The sequence below is a fragment of the Eubalaena glacialis genome, chromosome 10, assembly GCF_028564815.1.
Source record: "Eubalaena glacialis isolate mEubGla1 chromosome 10, mEubGla1.1.hap2.+ XY, whole genome shotgun sequence".
NCBI classification, from domain to species: Eukaryota; Metazoa; Chordata; class Mammalia; order Artiodactyla; family Balaenidae; genus Eubalaena; species Eubalaena glacialis.
This window is the reverse complement of record NC_083725.1, coordinates 83,661,153-83,680,199: the sequence shown is the minus strand read 5'-3', so window position 1 is coordinate 83,680,199 and position 19,047 is coordinate 83,661,153.

Here is a 19,047-nt window from a genome sequence, read left to right as displayed (position 1 = left end):
CTTTAGTGTAAAATAGACAAGGTCACTGTGCTGTTTGATTTTTATCTAAAAATTTCATTTTTATATTGAAGAAAAAATACTTATTTTATTCAAACATTAGATTTGGAAGAGTAATAATAGTTTAAAAAATAAGGAAGTGACATGTGAGGCTCCCCTCCTCCCCATTCCACTCCCCCATTATAGAGCTATTTTGGAATCCAAGGTGCCCTGGACCTTTTCATGTTAATGACTTTGTATTTTTATCTTAAATTCTTTAGTGATTAACGGTAAAAAACCAAAAACTAAATTCATGTGTATCAAGACCACCACCTTCTCTCTTTGCCCATATTGCACTTTTATTTCAAACTATGCACTGTGAAGAGATTTTTTTCCCAGGTGGAAAGGATGTTCCCTGTTACTGGTATTTACTAGGCTGTGGAACTTCTTCATTCTCACCTTTCTTCAAGTCATATCTATAGACTTGTTATATCTCTTAAGCCTCAAGTCCAAGCAATTCCAATCGGGCTGACCTAGGTTCTGGCTGGAGAGAAGCCAAGTCTCAAGGAAAGTCAGCAACAGAAAATGAGGTATGATGATGCCAGAGAGCATTTGTCCTTGACTCTGAGGGTTGGGGACAGTGGGACATAAGCTTGTAGAACAATTCTGTAATAAACATTGTGGCAATCTTAAGCCATTGACTGGTGGGGATTAGGAAGTAGGTGAGGTTATCCTACAAGAATCCTTACTCTTCAACAGGTCTAAAAGTTGTTTTTGTATATTCTTTTTTATCCGTAAAGCTTTCTTTATTCTCAAGTTTGGGTGTTATAGATTATCACTATTAGCCTTCCTTAATGGGATGACCCATCCTTAATGGGAATACCAGTCCTTTTAAGACTTTTGACTCATCTTGAATTGAGTTTCAAACTTTAAAAATGCAGGAACTTATTTTTGAAGTTGAATCCTATGAAAGGTGTCTTCATCACTAGGAATAACACCCTTCTAATGATCACATAGAACTGTTAAACACTGGTGGCAGAAAAGCCTATTGACTGCCTCTCACCAATCTCAAATACCTTCAGTGAAATTGATTCAAGGGTAGTGTGATATTCCATGTAATAAAACAGGTTTGGAACATTATTTCCTTTGCTGTCACTTAATGTGATTTTTTTTTTCCCCCTTCAAAAGTTTGCTTGAATATATTTTTTTCACTATTCAGACTCGTTGAAATCTGTAGTTACAATCAAGTGCTTGTCATAGCTGAAAGATTTCTGGTGGCTTAAAGCTTACTAGCACTTTACTCAATGATATTGTGCAGTTATTTGTACAGAAAGGCACCATTGTGCTAGCTAAAAGTTCCAGAACTTGGTAGAAAAAGTCAGGTTGTGTCCTTATGTGTCATCACTTCTGGGTGCATTTCTTCTTCTATAATACAGATGTTGATTTCAGTTTTCTTCAGCATCAGCATTATAAAAGGGCACTCCTGTAGCTCATTAAAAAAAAAAAAAAAAAAAAGGTTCTGAATCTTTTAATCTTGGCCTTGTTTCCAAATCCTGTCTTCCATTTTGTTCTGCATCTCCTGACCACTCTTACAAAAAGCTCACAAACCTTTGAAGAAACTGGAATAGGCTGTTATTTTATCAAGTTTACAAATTAAGTGCTTGATTTTTAATGTGTCCTCTACTGTTTTGATTTTCAGATTTTATTAATATTTGAAGATGTGCCTTTTATTGGATAATGTTAAGTCACGAATGTAGTAATGTTATTTCAGTATTGTAATAATGTTACATGATCATGGATGCGGCATTCTCAAACACGATGTGAAGGGAAAGTAGTTTTCATAAAACTCATATAGCTCTGATTGCACAGTCCCACTTGCTTTAGGTATTGCTATGTCAAAGCAGGGGGGACTTTCTTTAAAGGCTACTTTCAGAACTTGTCTTTGTATTTTCTCTAAACTGTAAATGCAATTATGTCCATTTGGAGGCCAGGGTACCACATGTCACAGGCAGCCTTACATGTGTGCCGTGAGAAGGTTCAAAGACTGTTAACAAGAAAGTCTATGGGAACTCGAAATTTCATTTTTTAATGTAATCCCCAAGATCTTTTCCAAGAAATAAATTACTGTTTTGTATTTTATAACTTAAAAGCAGCTGTTAGTACATTTCTGAGATATAGCAGGAGACCAAAACATGTTTGGAAAGAGAATAAATATATGACGAGAGACTGGTTGTTTTATTTTCAATGTGCTGAATATATTAGACTACTATTTATTTTGTGAGTGGATGTGATGAAATAAATATTCAGGTGTTTAGTGTATGATTAAGAGTGGAATATAGATGTCTTTGGAGTTATTAAATCCATGTCTTTTACATAATGGACAAATCAAGTTTAAAGAAACATTTACATAGCATAGCTTGTTTTCTGGTGCTGTTGACCTGCAAGAGAATCTACTTTTGCATATACAGATAAAAGTTTTGCAATTTATGTATAAAAGACATTGTAGGCATTAAAAATATTTTATTGATATTTTCACTGGTTTGCATTTATTTACTAAAACTCATATTCCTTATTTCATCACCCTGAACATTATTCCAGCTAGAAACCCCAGTAGACTCATCAGACTTCAGAGATGGGGTTTACCTCCTTACACACACCTCTGTTCCTTCTCCTTTACACATTCCCGTCTGCTCAGCCCCTGCCTCTGACACCTCTCCCCTCTTGCACCACCAGCTTAGAGAACTATTCTGGTATCAGACACCCAAGTTAGGAGAACTGTTTGGAGGTATAGTCAGGGAACAAGGGAAGAAGAAGAACTGGGTATATAGTTCCTCTTTTCAAGAAATTGAGTGGTTCTGATCCCCTATAATACAAAGAGCCTGAGATGGCTGGGAAGATGAGTCCTTAGGAATATATGAGGCAAGTGGGCACAGCCATGCAGCCAGAGAATGTAGGCACTTAACTCAATGGAATGTGTTGAGTCTAGGTCATACAAGGATCATAAAAGATGCTGGTATCCTAGATTTAGAAATTATAAATTTTTTGCTTATGAATTTTGAATTCACTTTTTCTATTAAAATAATCCATACAGTGCATAGAGGCACTTAAAAATACTTTAGCAAACAAATACCAAATAGTCATCAACAATATGCTGTCTGTGTAACCAAAAGATCTACTTTGTTGGTAAGTGTGTACTTTTGAACAATGAAACCATTGGTCATCCCAAACCAACCACAGAATGGGAGCAGTTCCATATAATTTATTTTAAAAGTATTTGCTCCTGTTAGGTTTTCTTTCTTTCTTTTAGGGTCAGAAAGCTCAAACCACTTTTAGAGGGCTTGTTAGGAATATCCTAGGGCTCGGACACCCAGATTAATTGCATGGGTCTTATACTTAGGTTCCCATTCTCGGTCTCGTGAACTCAAACTGCATCATATTGAGGACTGGGCAGTTAGCTTTTGTTTCTACACATGCTGCCTAGATCAGCAGCAGTCACTGCTAAAAGAAAAGGCAACTTCTTGTTTATTCAGGTGAGGAAGACTTGAACCAAGAGGTAGTCAAGATCTTGGATAACCCAGCCTCTCTTGCTTGGCTCCTTTCCTTGGCATGTAAAAGCACACCAAAGAGAAGACCTGGACCTTAATTTTGACTCTGCTACCGAGAACTGTGTGGGTTGGTAAGGTACTTAAGCCTCTCGACTTCATTTTTGCCATTTTGTAAAATGAGGCTGAGGTTACTCTAAGGATTAAAATACTGTATAGTTTAGCATCTAGCACCCAATATGAAAATGCCCTTTCCCCACATGGTGTAAGCTTTGGGCTTAATGATAGCTGTGAAAAGGCCACAGAGAAATACCCCCAGAGAATAGGCTTAAAGTTGCTGCAATCTCTAACTCCTTCTGTAACATTTACATTTTTCACCCCTGCCTGGACCCTGGACCTTGGACCCAGGAGAAAGGTATTATGTGGGAAATAGGTCTAAAGAGCTCTAGAGGATTTCTATGTTCAAGGGTACAGAATAGGGGACAAATTGAAGTAGGTATCTTAGTCTTAATGCCACTCTTACAGACTATGAAACAGAGGGGACCCAATCACTCCAATCCACCCAACTACCTCCCGACCCTCCATCTCCCTGTTTTGAGCTAACAGAATACCAAGTCTTCATTCATCTTTAAAAGTGTGGTAACTTGTTACATAAAATGTGACAACATGGTATGCAATTACTTTATGTGAAACCAACAGGAACAGTACAGCTGGTCAGGAACGCTTCAGAGCTGCATTACTTCACCAGGATCATCTTTGCTTATTTCCACCGGGGTCTGGGGGGAAAAAAGTATGTCAGGTGGGTCTTGCCTAGTGCTTGCTAGGGTGTGGGGCTGAGATAACTGCCCTCAAGGGCAGGTAGGGGTAGCTGTGTCCCATTCTGTCTCACCTAATGCCTCCGATCCCAGTTGCCACAGGGGCTTAGCAGTGTGGGAGCTGACAAGAGGCAAAGAAAAGATAAACATCCAAGGTCTAACAGGAGGAGAGAGGAAAGAGACATCTGCCACCAGAACCGTTTTACAGACCAGTGTTTACCTGATGAGGGACAGTTAAGTGTGGGTTGCTGGTGTGGGCTAAGTGGTATAGGAGGCTGAACATATACAGTGTCCCATGAGCATGAGACTAGGTCAGCACTGTCTGACAGCTTTGAGTCTGGGCCTGAAATATCTTTATACCTCCAGTTTTTTTGAAAGACACTGAAGAACTTAAAAAAAGTAAAGACTCTTAGGAAAAGATGTATAAAAGATCACATGAAAGAGGGAACTCTCTCAACTCTAAGTAGATAGTGAATAACAATAGAAGTAGGTATGCTATAATAACTTTTTTAATAAAGAAGAGAGTATTTGTTTCAAAAGTTGGATTTTGATGCTTAGTTCATTTATCCCGGGGAATACATTTCAAAGTAGGAAGAGAGAACAAAGTTGAAGGCACACTTACCCCTCCTGGGGGATACTTATATCCCTTCCACATTGTTCCTGCAATGAGAAGCATCCATAAGACAACGATCATTGTGGGGCTTCTTGCTTAACTGGTGGTGTGTGCAGGGGGAAACAGGCGGTTCTGAAAGGTGTGGTGTTCTATTCCCTGAGTCCTGGAAACTGGGCTGTCCTCATTCAAGACCAGATGATGGATGGTCCAGCATGATAGCTCCTGGCTGAGGAGCTTCGTGGTCTAGTCTGACCTGAAGTGGCTCGCCATGGCTATTTGGTGGTCAGAGCTCAGACACCAATTGTGACATCAGCTCCTGTGACCTTGGGGATCAGAGTGAGTAGCTATGGGACGGCTGGCCAGGATGCCAGGTGTGTAGAGGCTAAAGAGCCCTTAGCAGGAGGGCCCCATTCTTTAGTGACTCTGTGTGGTTAGGATCTAGCTGATATCTTATCTTTATTAACTCATCACCTGCCAAAATTTTGACTACTTGCTTTATGCAGTCAGATGCAAAAAAACCATTGCTGTGAACAAAGCCAAATAAAACACACCCTGGGGCTTCCCTGGTGGCGCAGTGGTTGAGAATCTGCCTGCCAATGCAGAGGACACAGGTTCAAGTCCTGGTTTGGGAAGATCCCACATGCCGCGGAGCAACTAGGCCCGTGAGCTACAATTACTGAGCCTGCGCGTCTGGAGCCTGTGCTCCGCAACAAGAGAGGCCGCGATAGTGAGAGGCCCGCGCACCGTGATGAAGAGTGGCCCCCGCTCGCCGCAACTAGAGAAAGCCCTCGCACAGAAACGAAGACCCAACACAGCCAAAAACAAATAAACAAATAAAAAAAATAAAAAAAAAATTAAAAACACACCCTGGATTAACTGGGAGGAGTGACTGGCTATGTACGCTATAAGCAATTACTTAAATACTATTGTTAGGCTATTCAAAGAAGAAAAATCTTGCACTTTGCAAAATGGCACAGTTAAACCCTCATCATGCAGGGGAAGCCTCCTATCAACTTCCCTGAGAAGGGAAGAGAAGGAAGATGGGCTATTATGCCCATTTCATAGCTGGAGAAACTGAGGCACAGAATAGTTTCAGTGGTTTGGTCAGGATCACACTGTGGCAGTGGCTCAAGCTGAACAAGTGCCCAGTGCCTCCACCTGCATCCCCACCCCACACAGGTCTGACTGTTGGGCCAATACTCTCATAGAAATTCTGGGGCAGATGGAGAAAACAAACAAACAAAAGAACCACCATCATGCCTTGCTCCTAGTATACCTGGGCCTGGGACTTGATAGATACCCATGCCTTCTGGAGAAGCTTCCCAGAAAACCTGCTCCTGTAATCGGCATATTACTAAGACTCTTAAGAGTTAAGTTTAACAATGGGAACATCTTTGAAAAAACTGGTCTGAATGAAACGGGGTGGGATTTGAGAAACCCAGGAAATGGTTTGCTAAAAAGGACACGGCTACTAATGTTTCCTATCGGCAGGCTGGTCTAGTGGAATGAGTGAGAGAGGTATTAAGTCCCGAGATCTATGCTTGTACCCCAGCTTCACAAATGGGTTGGTTTGTGTGGCCCTAGGTAAGTATAGTCACCAGTAACTCTTTGTTGACTGGTTCATTATTTTGCCTAGTTGTTAAGTTAGCATTTACTAAATGCTAATTGTCAAGCTTTGCAATAAATGCTTTACATGAATTCCCAAATGTAATCCTCACAAAAACAGAAAGATACTGGAACATCTCCATTATACAGATGAAGAAACTTGAGGTTCAGAGAGATTGAACTTTCTCAAGGTCACATGGCTAGGAAGTTGCAAGGTTAGGACTTGAACTCAAATTTACACTAACTCCAGTTTCAGGGTCTGCCAAAGGGGGCATTAAAAATGCTGGTCTAATTTATTACAGAGTTTGCATGGAGAAAATAAGTTAATAGATGGAACAGTCTTTGAAAAGAATACCCATGAGGTATGGTTATTAACAAATCTTTGAACCAGGGCTTTCTGTCCTCAGCAGTACTCCCCAAATTCTTTCCCCTTTCACAGTCTATTTTATTTTCCAGAGGAATGTAAACTTCCCATTGAGATTTCAGGGTGCCACCAAGTTCTCTTGAAAGGGAAGAATCCAGCCCAACAGACCGTCACGTCCACTCACAGCTGCAGATCTTCATCCACAGTCCGGCTCCTCAGGTGTGTCTTGCTCTCCTGAACAGCCTACCTCTCTTTCCACTTCAGAGTTGGAGGCTGAGGAAGAAAGAAACTCAAAGGCAGAGCTGGCCCTACTCGTTGGCACAGTAGGTGACTGCCTCTGTATGTGACTGGAAGGGCTGCTGACAAGGTCCCACCAACGTCCACATTCCCTTTCCTCCCAGCAACCACTGATCCACTTGGCCTGAAATCCAGAAGTCAGGCACTGTCTCCACTAGACCCCTTATAAATTACATAGTGCTTTGAAATAAGTGATGTTAAGTACCCAGGTGGAGGGGGAAAGGCTTAAAGATGTCCCAATGGGATGGGAAGTAGCCTGCGAAATTAACTTTGTTCCCACCACATCCTGACCTCTTATTAGTGGTGAGACCCCAACTATCTTTCCTGTTTGGTCAGAAACCCCAGCTGGGAGGGTTAGCCAGAGCCAGGACTGACTATGAGGGATTAACAGGCAAGGTCACTACTTACTACGAACTCTGGAAATGTGCCCATGTAACATGCAAATCCAACAAAAAGCATCCAGCCAAGCACGATCATGATAATAAGTAAAACAATTTCTAAGACACGATTGCACAGCAAAAGACTATTCACCAAGATCGTGACAAAGGAGTATGCTCATGAAACCCTCAGTTGGTAGAGGTCTCGCATGTAAGTTCCAGTCCTTAGCACCAAAGGATCTGCAACTCCCTAGTAGAGAAGCTGGAGTCTAGTAGGGCATTGTGACATCACTGATTATATGGCCCAGGCCACAACAGGTCAGAGAGACTGCCCCCAGACCAGCAGTTGAGCAGCAAACTAAGATCTTTGAATGCGTTATCTCACAACAACAATATGAGGTAGGTACTATTATTTATCCCATTTTACTAATGAGAAAACTGAGGTTTACAGAGCCTGAGTGACCTGCACTACTAGGTCACACAGGTGATGCTCCAGATCAGGGCCCAGTTGCCTGTTAGGAAGTTGGGCTCTTTAGACTAGAGACAGGGATTGGGAAAGGTGTGTTCCTAGGTCTATGACAGCTGTGAATGAAACAAAACTGAATTCTAAGGAAATGAGAACTCTTTATTTCTGTCCTTGCAATCCCTCCCCTCCCATCTCAAGGGCTCTCTCACCACCATTTTATACCATTCTTCAATTCCTTTGGTCAGCTCCTGTCCACTGGTTCTCTTTTCTTTTCTTTTTATTATTTTTAAATAAATTTATTTATTTATTATTATTATTTTTTTGGCTGCGTTGGGTCTTCATTGCTGTGCTTGGGCTTTCTCTAGTTGCAGTGAGCGGGCGCTACTCTTTGTTGCGGTGTGCAAGCTTCTCATTGCAGTGGCTTCTCTTGTTGCGGAGCACGGGTTCTAGGCACGCGGACTTCAGTAGTTGTGGCTCACGGGCTCTAGAGCGCAGGCTCAGTAGCTGTGGCACATGGGCTTAGTTGCTCCGCGGCATGTGGGATTTTCCCGGACCAGGACTCAAACCTGTGTCCCCTGCACTGGCAGGTGGATTCTTAACCACTGAGCCACCGGGGAAGTCCTGGTTCTCTTTTCTTGGCCTTCAAGAAGCCACAAGTATCCTTGTCCTCTACTCACAAAAACCTCCAACTGTTGCTGTGGCTCCCTTCTTAACTGTCCTGTTTCTTAACTGCCTTTTACGACCAAACTTCCTAAACAAGTGGTCCATACCCAAAGCCTTTCTTTCCAGTCCACGCTTTTCTTCCATGCATCACATCCTGACTTCTGCCCCCACCCCACTACTTAGATGCTCTCTCGGAGGTTACCAAAGATCTCCTTTTTGTCACGTTTAATGACCTTATCTCGATCCCTTTGACCTCCCTGCACTGGTACAGTGGACCTCTCCCTCCACCAGAGTTCTTCCTACATACACATCTCCCTATTATTTTGATATTCCCTTTATTTTCATGATAAATCATTGTAAAACATGAAACTATCCAAAGACGTATAAAGAAAAACATAATACTCTCCCCCTCTTTCTTAGCCACATGATGTAACCAGTGTTACCAGCTTAGTGTGTGTTCTTCTGCCAAAGACTTCTCTACGAGCTTGCAAATATCACTACACATATAGAGGGATACAGAGGGGTTTTCTCAGTGTTGTTTTATTTAACGTGATCACACTACATATGCTACTATGTAACTTGCTTTTCTCCTATAACAATACATCATGGACATCCTCCTGGGTCAATTAATAAAAAATCTAAATCCATTCCTTTATTGTTTCTAATAATAAGCTTTATTGAGGTATAAATCACATATGATAAAGCACACTCATTTTTAGTGTACAGTTGATATGTTTTTTAAAATGTGTCAATCTTGTAACTACCACCACAATCAGGATAGAAAAAATTGTGATCATCTCAAAAAGCTCCCCATGCCCCTTTGCAGTCAATCCCTTCCCCCTAAATCCCTTGGCCCCTGGCAACCACTGATCTGCTTTTGCATTTTCTAGAACTTCATATAAATGGAATCATAACCTTCTTCCACTTCCTTCTTCCAATCATAAGGCTTCTTTCACTTAGCATTAATGCTTTTGAGATTCATTCATGTTGTACAAGAGTTAGTTCTTTTTTATGGAATATTATTCCATTGTATGGATGTATCGGTTTATCGGTTTACCTGTCAAAGAACATTAAGGTTGTTTCTAGTTTGGGGCTATTTTGAATAGAGATTTTGTTTTTTGAATAGAGATGTTATAAATATTTGTGTACAGTTTTTTAAGGGAATATAAGTTTTAACTTTTTAGGGTAAATCCCAGGAGGAGGATTGCTGGATCATATGAAAAGTGCCTGTTTACAAAAGACCCCGAATAGCCAAAGCAATCTTGAGAAAGAGAAACGGAGCTGGAGGAATCAGGCTCCCTGACTTCAGATTATACTACAAAGCTACAGTAATCAAGACAGTATGGTACTGGAACAAAAACAGAAATATAGATCAGTGGAACAGGATACAAAGCCCAGAGATAAACCCACACACATATGGTCATCTTATCTTTGATAAAGGAGGCAAGAATATACAATGGAGAAAAGACAGCCTATTCAATAAGTGGTGCTGGGAAAACTGGACAGCTACATGTAAAAGAATGAAATTAGAACACTTCCTACACTATACACAAAAATAAACTCAAAATGGATTAAAGACCTAAATGTAAGGCCAGACACCATCAAACTCTTAGAGGAAAACATAGGCAGAACACTCTATGACATAAATCACAGCAAGATCCTTTTTGACCCACCTCCTAGAGAAATGGAAATAAAAATAAACAAATGGGACCTAATGAAACTTCAAAGCTTTTGCACAGCAAAGGAAACCATAAACAAGACGAAAAGACAACCCTCAGAATGGGAGAAAATATTTGCAAACGAAGCAACTGACAAAGGATTAATCTCCAAAATTTACAAGCAGCTCATGCAGCTCAATATCAAAAAAACAAACAACCCAATCCCAAAATGGGTAGAAGACCTAAATAGACATTTCTTCAAAGAAGATATACAGATTGCCAACAAACACATGAAAGGATGCTCAACATCACTGATCATTACAGAAACGCAAATCAAAACTGCAATGAGGTATCATCTCACACCGGTCAGAATGGCCATCATCAAAAATCAAGAATAAATGCTGGAGAGGGTGTGGAGAAAAGGGAACCCTCTTGCACTGTTGGTGGGAATGTAAATTGATACAGCCACTATGGAGAACAGTATGGAGGTTCCTTAAAAAACTAAAAATAGAACTACCATATGACCCAGCAATCCCATTACTGGGCATATACCCTGAGAAAACCTTAATTCAAAAAGAGTCATGTACCACAATGTTCATTGCAGCACTATTTACAATAGCCAGGACACTGAAGCAACCTAAGTGTCCATCGACAGATGAATGGGTAAAGAAGATGTGGCACATATATACAATGGAATATTACTCAGCCATAAAAAGAAACGAAATTGAGTTATTTGTAATGAGGTGGATGGACCTAGAGTCTGTCATACAGAGTGAAGTAAGTCAGAAAGAGAAAAACAAATATTGTATGCTAATGCATATATATGGAATCTAAAAGAAAAAAAAAACGGTTCTGATGAACCTAGGGTAAGGACAGGAATAAAGACACAGACATAGAGAATGGACTTGAGGACACGGGGAGGGGGAAGGGTAAGCTGAGATGAGGTGAGAGAGTAGCACTGACATATATACACTACAAAATGTAAAATAGATAGCTAGTCGGAAGCAGCTGCATTGCACGGGGAGATCAGCTTGGTGCTTTGTGACCACCTATGGGGTGGGATAGGGAGGGTGGGAGGGAGACCTAAGAGGGAGGGGATATGGGGATGTATGTATACATATAGCTGATTCACTTTGTTATACAGCAGAAACTAACACAACATTGTAAAGCAATTATACTCCAATAAAGATGTTAAAAAAAATAAGAAAGAAAAGTGCCTGTTTAAAAATTTCTCTATCACTAATTTTCAGCAATTTTATTTTCAGGTTGCTTTGTGTAACTTTCTGCATGTTTCTTCTACCAGGGGTTTGGTGAACTTCTTGAATCTGTGAGTTTATGGTTTTCACCAAATTGGAAAAATATTTGGCTACTGTTCCTTCAAACACTTTTTCTGTCCCCCCCTTTCCCCTTCTGTGACCTCCACTACTTGTGTATTAGACCAATAACCAGTGTGATTCTGTCCCACAGCTTGCTGGTACTCTGTTCATTTTTCTTCTCTTTGTGTTTCATTTTGGATAGTTTCCATTGCTGTCTTTTTCAAGTTCACTCATCTTTCCCCCTAATCTTCTAAACTTCTGTTAATCCCATACAGTGTATTTTTAATTTGATTTTGTATTTTTCATCTCTAGAAGTTCAATTTCTTTTTTTTTTTAATTCTACCTTTCATTTTTCTCCACATGGTGTTCATGTTTTCCTTTACATCCTTGAGTATATTTATGAGATTGATAATAAGCATTTTAAGGAAGCTGTCTGCAAATCTATCATCTCTATCATTTCTGGGGCTGTTTCAATGGTTGATTTTTCTCTTTGCTGTGGATGATATTTTTCTGTTTCTTTGAATGCCTGGTAACTTTTCGTTGGATGTTCAACATGGTGAATTTTACAGTGTTGAGGGCTGTTGTATTCTTTCTTTCTTTCTTTCCTTCCTTCCCTCCTTCCTTCCTTCCTTCCTTCCTTTCTTTCTGGCAGCGTTGGGTCTTTGTTGCTGCACACAGGCTTTCTCTAGTTGTGGCAAGTGGGGGCTACTCTTCGTAGCAGTGCATGGGCTTCTCATTGTGGTGGCTTCTCTTGTTGCGGAGCACAGGCTCTAGGCGCCTGGGCTTCAGTAGTTGTGGCACGCGGGCTCAGTAGCTGTGGCTCGCGGGCTCTAGAGTGCAGGCTCAGTAGTTGTGGCACACGGGCTTAGTTGCTCCGCGGCATGTGGGATCTTCCCGGACCAGGGCTCAAACCCATGTCCCCTGCATTGGCAGGTGGATTCCTAACCACTGCGCCACCAGGGAAGCCCTGTTGTATTCTTTTTGATAGTGTTGGGTTTTCTTCTGGGATGCAATTAAGTTACCTGCAATCAGTTTGAGTGTTCTGAGGCAAGTTTTAAGCTTTGTTATGGTGGGCCAGGAGCAGCCTTTACTCTAGAGATAATCATCCCCACTACTGAGCTATGACCCTTTTAAGCACGCTCTCTGATGCCAATGGTATTAGGTCTTTCCGATCTGTGGAATTTCCCACAACTCCCAGCCCTTCTGGGAGCTCCAAGAAATGTTTGGCCTACTGTTTCTGGGTGGTTCTTTTCCCGGCCTCATGGAATTTTACCCCATGTGTGCACAGACAGAACTCAGCTAAAGACTCACAAGGGTCCCTGTGGAGATGTCCAGAGTTCTTTCTCTGTGGAATTGCCTCTTTTCAGTACTCCATCCTGCAAATTCCTGGCACTTTGGCCTCCTTAGTACGCCACTATCTTTCTTTTCAATTCAGCTTCGTTTGGGTAACCCCTCTCCGTGCTGCAGTCTGAAAACTGCCTCTGGGCAGTAGGCAGGGGCTTTTAAAGCTCATCTCTTTTGTTTCCTTTCTTTCAAAGTTCACAGTCTGGTGCTGGCCCTTGTGCAAGATCTGAAAATAATTATTTCATATATTTTATGCAATTTTCTATTTGTTTATGGAGAGAAGACAACTCCTGTAGCAGTTGATTCTTCATAGACAGAAGCAGAAGTCTAACTTATTTTTTTTAAATTCCTGTATAATATTCCACGTGTATTTCTTCTTTCTCTCTCTCTCTTTTTTTGGCCGAGCCGCATGGCTTGTGGGATCTTAGTTCCCCGACCAGGGATTGAACCCAGGCCCCAGCAGTGAAGGCGCCGAGTCCTAACCACTGGACCATCAGGGAATTCCCTCATCTTTCTCCTAATAATGGATATATCAGTCAAGATCTAGTCAGGAGATAGAAACCACACAATAATTTGAACAGAGAAAGTTCGATAAAAAGAATTATTAACTAGGAACAGGAGATTAATGGAAGAGGTAGAAAGCTCTACATGTCACAGGAATAGCATATATAGGGAGCAGCCACCACCACTAGAGCTGAGGCAAAGCATCCAAGGAAGGAATAAACTTGAAAGAGTCTCTGACCTTCCAGGGTTGAGATCCAAAACTTGCACAAGTGGTGGTCATGACCAACTGGATGGTAGGGAAATCCAATGAGCTGCTGTAGGCCGAACCTGGTACGTAGGGCGCCACCCTCTGAGATGCTGGTGGAATCTGCTGGGAAGTCTCCATGGGGGGTGTCTGTCAAGCTTACTGATCACTGCAGAGAATCTATCCTCTGGGGATATGCCAGTAGAATGTACTGGGAAGCCACCTTGTTGGGGGTGGTAGAACTCATTGAGCGCCACTGAAACTCAATGGAAAGCACCCTACAGAGGGGCCACTGAAACTCGACAGAGGTGAGCACTACTGGATATCCTGACTCATGCCACTGGCAGCCACATGGTAGGACCAAGAACAAAAGCACACTGGAAGGAGGAAGTCTCTTCCTCCTGCAGTATCACCCCCAGGCCCTCTACTGACAAAACTTAATATTGTGCCCACTAGCAAGGGAGAAATGCTTAAAAGGTCCAGCTCCACAATAGCAGAGCAAGCAATAAATGGTGTATTTGGAACTGAAAGGTAATAAATTAGTAACAGGCACAATGTGCATTTAGATTTTTTTCCCAACTTTTTATCACCGTAAACAATGCTGTGATTGTCATAAACAAAATTTCTTGGACACATTTCTCCTGCACGTTGCCAATTTTTTACTTAACCAGAGAAGCAGCAAAATGACCAAAAAAAAATATGCCAGTTCAGACAGAGCATGAAAATTGAGAGGCGATATAAAATCCTTAGAAAAAAGAACTAGTTTAAGAAAAGAAAGATTGCAGTTTCATTTCACAAAGTCAAAGGACATTTGTGGAAGGATGGCCTGAGATGCAGCATATGCTGTCAGTCAATGAATAACAATATAAGCTCCACACATCTAAAGAGTAAATGATACTGTCTTGTTTTTTCGGTTTGTTTGTTTTTTTTTGGCCGCACTGCACATAGCCTGTGGGACCTTAGTTTTCTGATCAGGGATTGAACCTGGGCCATGGCAGTGAAAGCACTGAGTCCCAACCACTGGACCGCCAGGGAATTCCCAATACTGTCTTCTGATGAACAAAATTTCTAAATTTTCATGAGGTCCAATCTCTCTATTTTTTTCTTTTGTTGCCTATGTCTTTGGTGTCATATCCAAGAAATCACTGCCAAATCCAATGTCATAACGCTTTTGTCCTACATTTTTTTCTAAGAGTTTTATTGTTTTAGGGCTTACATTTAGGTCATTGATCCATTTTGAGTTAATATTTGTATATGGTATTGGATAAGGATCTAACTTCATTTTTGCATATGGATATTCAGTTTTCCCAACACCATTTGCTGAGAAGACTGTCCTTTTCCCACTGAATGGTCTTGGCACTTTGGTCAAAAATAATTGACCATATATGTGAGGGTCTGTTTCTGGACTCTCTACTCCACTGGTGACATACTTAGAGTAGTCAAAATCACAAAGGCAGAAAGCAGAATGGTGCCTGCCAGGGGCTGGAGGGAGGGAAGAATGGGAAGTTATTGTTTAAAGGGTACAGAGTTTGTTTTACAAGATGAAAAGAGTTATGGGGACAGATGGTAGTGATGGCTGTAAAACGTTGTGAATGTAATTAATACCACTGAACTGTATACTTAAAAATGGTTAAGATGGTAAATTGTACATTATGTGTATTTTACAATTAAAAATTTTTTTAAAGAAGTAAATGATAAGGATACATTTGTCTGATATTCAGAATACCAAGGTTTTACCCCTAAACAATGTGTCTGATAGGACCCATAACTATGAAACCAAAGAGTGTAAACAGAGATCAGAAGCAGAGGACCAAGAAAAGCCATTCTTGTATTTTTTCTCAAACTATAAACAAAGGTCCAGAATATACACTTTGCCCATTTCTTAGCCTGGGGACTTTTTTTCCCTTTTAATATAATTAACATCTTTGTATAATACATACATCCTGGGTACTTTTATTTCTCTAAGACAAATTCCCAAAAGTGGGGTTAAAACTGGTATGTATACTTAATTTTGTAACCTTTTCTCCCCAGAACATTGTCAGTAATACATCTCTTATTCAACAGGATCTCAGAAACAAGGAAATAGTAAATACTTCACTAAACCTCAGTTTGCTCAACAGTAAAAGTGAGGTAATAATTGATAATAATTCCATCTAGAGTTTTGTGAAGATTAACTGCAATGAAGCGCATAAAACTCTTAGCAATGTACCTTCCACATGGGAATTGATAGCTACACACATGCATGCGTGTGCGTGCGCGCGCACACACACACACACACATACACACAAACAGGCGTAGAGTGTTCCTAGTGCCTATAATTCATCCATAGTGATTAAACCAGAAGAGAATTGGTGGTTTGGATGGAAGGCTTCTTCCATAAAAGGTTCTTTCATAAAAGATGGAAGAACCTTGTTCAGGCCTTACTTCTAACTTGATAGCTTTTCCTTGATTAATGGATTTCTGATAGGATCTGTTAAATCTTAGAATCTCTGGAAGTTTCAAAGTTTCTGAGGTGTGTTAGATCTGGCTGAGGTGCTCTTAACAAGCCTCTTATCCTTCAACCGTCTCACCTCCTACCTTGTCTCCCGGCTTCCACTCTCCACTCCCCCCCCCCACCCCCAGTCTCTTCACAACTCATCTGTCAGACTTATTCTTTTCCAACTCAGTCAGATCGTGTCACTCCTCTGTTCAAAACCCTCCAGTGGCTTCTTCTCTCTCAGAGCAAAAGCCTAAGAAAGAAAAAAGCAGCCCCTGACATCTGGGAACTGGACTGACCTAGCTAGGTCTCAGTGTTGTTACAAGCTGACCTGGCCCTCACAGCCAGGCTCCTGTTGTCTCCTGTTGGATATAAACAATCTCAGAACACTGACATCAGACAGGGTCACTCAGACCATGATAAAACGAGACCAAACAAGGCCTCGTCGTAATTTCTTCTAAGCAGAGACAAAAACAAGGTCACTGTGCAACCCAGGAAATACCCAAACATCCTCTTCTCTCTGCTAATGCGACTACTGGTTCTCTACCAATTACAGCCTTAACCTTGCTCTAGTTTACCCATCTGAGAGATAATATATATTGAGATAACCAATCATAGAATTGTCCCTGCCTTCTGACAGCACCCAATCCAAAGTAAAGCTTTGATTCCTTAAGCCCTCTCCCAAATCACCCAGAACCCAAATCCTATAATAGGTTCTTTCCACACTCTTACTCAGCTGTCCCAGTGGTTCTCCACAGTATCTGCTCCCTCATGGGAAGGAGTAATCAACCCAACTTGTTTAAGTATGGGTGTGTTCCTGATGGTCTCTGGTGGGAGGGCACTGACAAGCCAGAGTCACAGTTGTCCACAAAGTCTTTATAGTGGTTAGAATCACCCAGGCCTGTTAAAACAGACTGCTTGACCTGATCCCCAGAGTTTCTGATTCTGTTAAGTCTGGGGTGAAGCCTTAGAATCCGTATTTCTAACAAGTTCCAGGTGATGCTGAGGCTGCAGGTCTGGGGACCACACAGGAAGAATCACTGTCCTAAACCATCTGTGGCTCCCCCTTATTTCTCTGAAGTAGCCTACTTCTGCTTCCTCACCTCTTCTTTGGACTCCAGCCACACTGGCCTCCCCGCAGTTTTGACTCTCCCCAAGCACACGTCTGTCTTAGGGCTCTGGATGCCCTCTAATATGGAATGCTTACTTTCTCACCTCTCAAGGAGACCTACCCTCACTTCCTTAACCTGCCTTTTAAAAATTATTCCCCACAACACTTAATCACTTCTAACATACGGTCTAATTTACTTACTATATTTATTGTTTTGCTCTCCTCCTACTAATAAAAGAACGACAGCCTTAGGACTGCTGATACTTTTGTCTATTTTGTTTACTGCAGTATCCTCATACCTAGAAAAATATTGCAGGGGAGCAAAATTTGCCACCCTAAAATGTGTCTCTTTGGCAGGAGGGTTAACTTAGGATGCCCATTTTAAAGGGCCCAAAGACTTCCCCCTAACTGCCTAAAAGGATTTAGAGAGAAGGCCCGTTCCCCTAATTAAGCTGTCACCAGAGATATCTGCAAAGAATATGGGCTAGGTGTGGTGGCGGGAACTCGGCAGAGCCTAGAAATCAGAGTCTCCTAGTCTTTGCAAGGGCCAGCAAACATTTGTTTACCAAATACTTTCTTTCTCTCTCCATGTGAATTGCCTTTCTCCCCTCTGAAGTCTCAAACCACAACCCCCAACATCCTCTTTTGCCATAGCTGAAGATGGTATTTAAGGTGAGGGCTTCGGCCATTAAGGCGAGTCACTCAGTTCTCCTGGGTCTCTCCCAGGTATACATGCTATTAACTTTTGTTTGATTTTCTCCTATTATTCTGTCTGGTGTCAGTTTACTTCTTAGACCAGCCAGAGGAAGCTAGAAGAATAGAGGAAAATTTCTTCCTCCCCGACAATATCTAGCAAGTAGCCAATGCTCAACAAAAGTTTGTTGAATAAATAAGTGCTCCTTCCAGCCTTTCACTTTCTTCTCCTAATAGAATCACAGCATTCCTACCTTTGGCTCTTCCCATAAATACAATCACCTTCCTGCCCACCCAATCTCTTGACAGTTACGATAGCCAGCTCCCAGGACTTTTTAGGCCCACTGGCTCAAACCAGGGATGCAAAGCAGGTAAGTAACTCATTCAAGGAGACCAAACAAGGCCCGCAAATTGCATCTCTTCGTCTTACTTCTCCAGATGACCTTAACCACCAATCTACCTTTTTTGTCTTCAAACTCTTTCTGTTACCTGACTTTTTCCTCTCTCGGCCACCACCGCTGTTATGCTCTGCCCCGCCCCGCCAAAGGCAACCCCTGCCCCCATGCTGCACCACCCTCACTCGGCTGTCTTATCTCCCAGTTCTGACAATTCTCCTCCTGCGTCCGTTTTCCTTTCTAGCCCCCCCGAAATTTCTCTTTTGAAGCTCCATTACCTCTTCCCTCCTAAATCCAACCACAGTTTGGGGTCTTTCTTGATCTTTCTCGATACTCTACTGAATTTATCACATCCTTCTCGAAACTCTCTCCCAGAACAGCGCCAATATCTTCTACCTCCTTTACTGCTTCTCCTCGGGTCCTTCCTATTCCTGTCTTCACCGATGTCCCCAAGTTTCCCTCCAGCAAGCTGGGTCGTGGTTCCCTTGGCGCTCACGCGTTTCTGAACGCGCTCAGGGTTCGCGGAGGAGCGGTGGTGAGACTCCGGGCGGAGCCTCGCTGAGCCTGGGGCGCTGAACATCGGTGGAC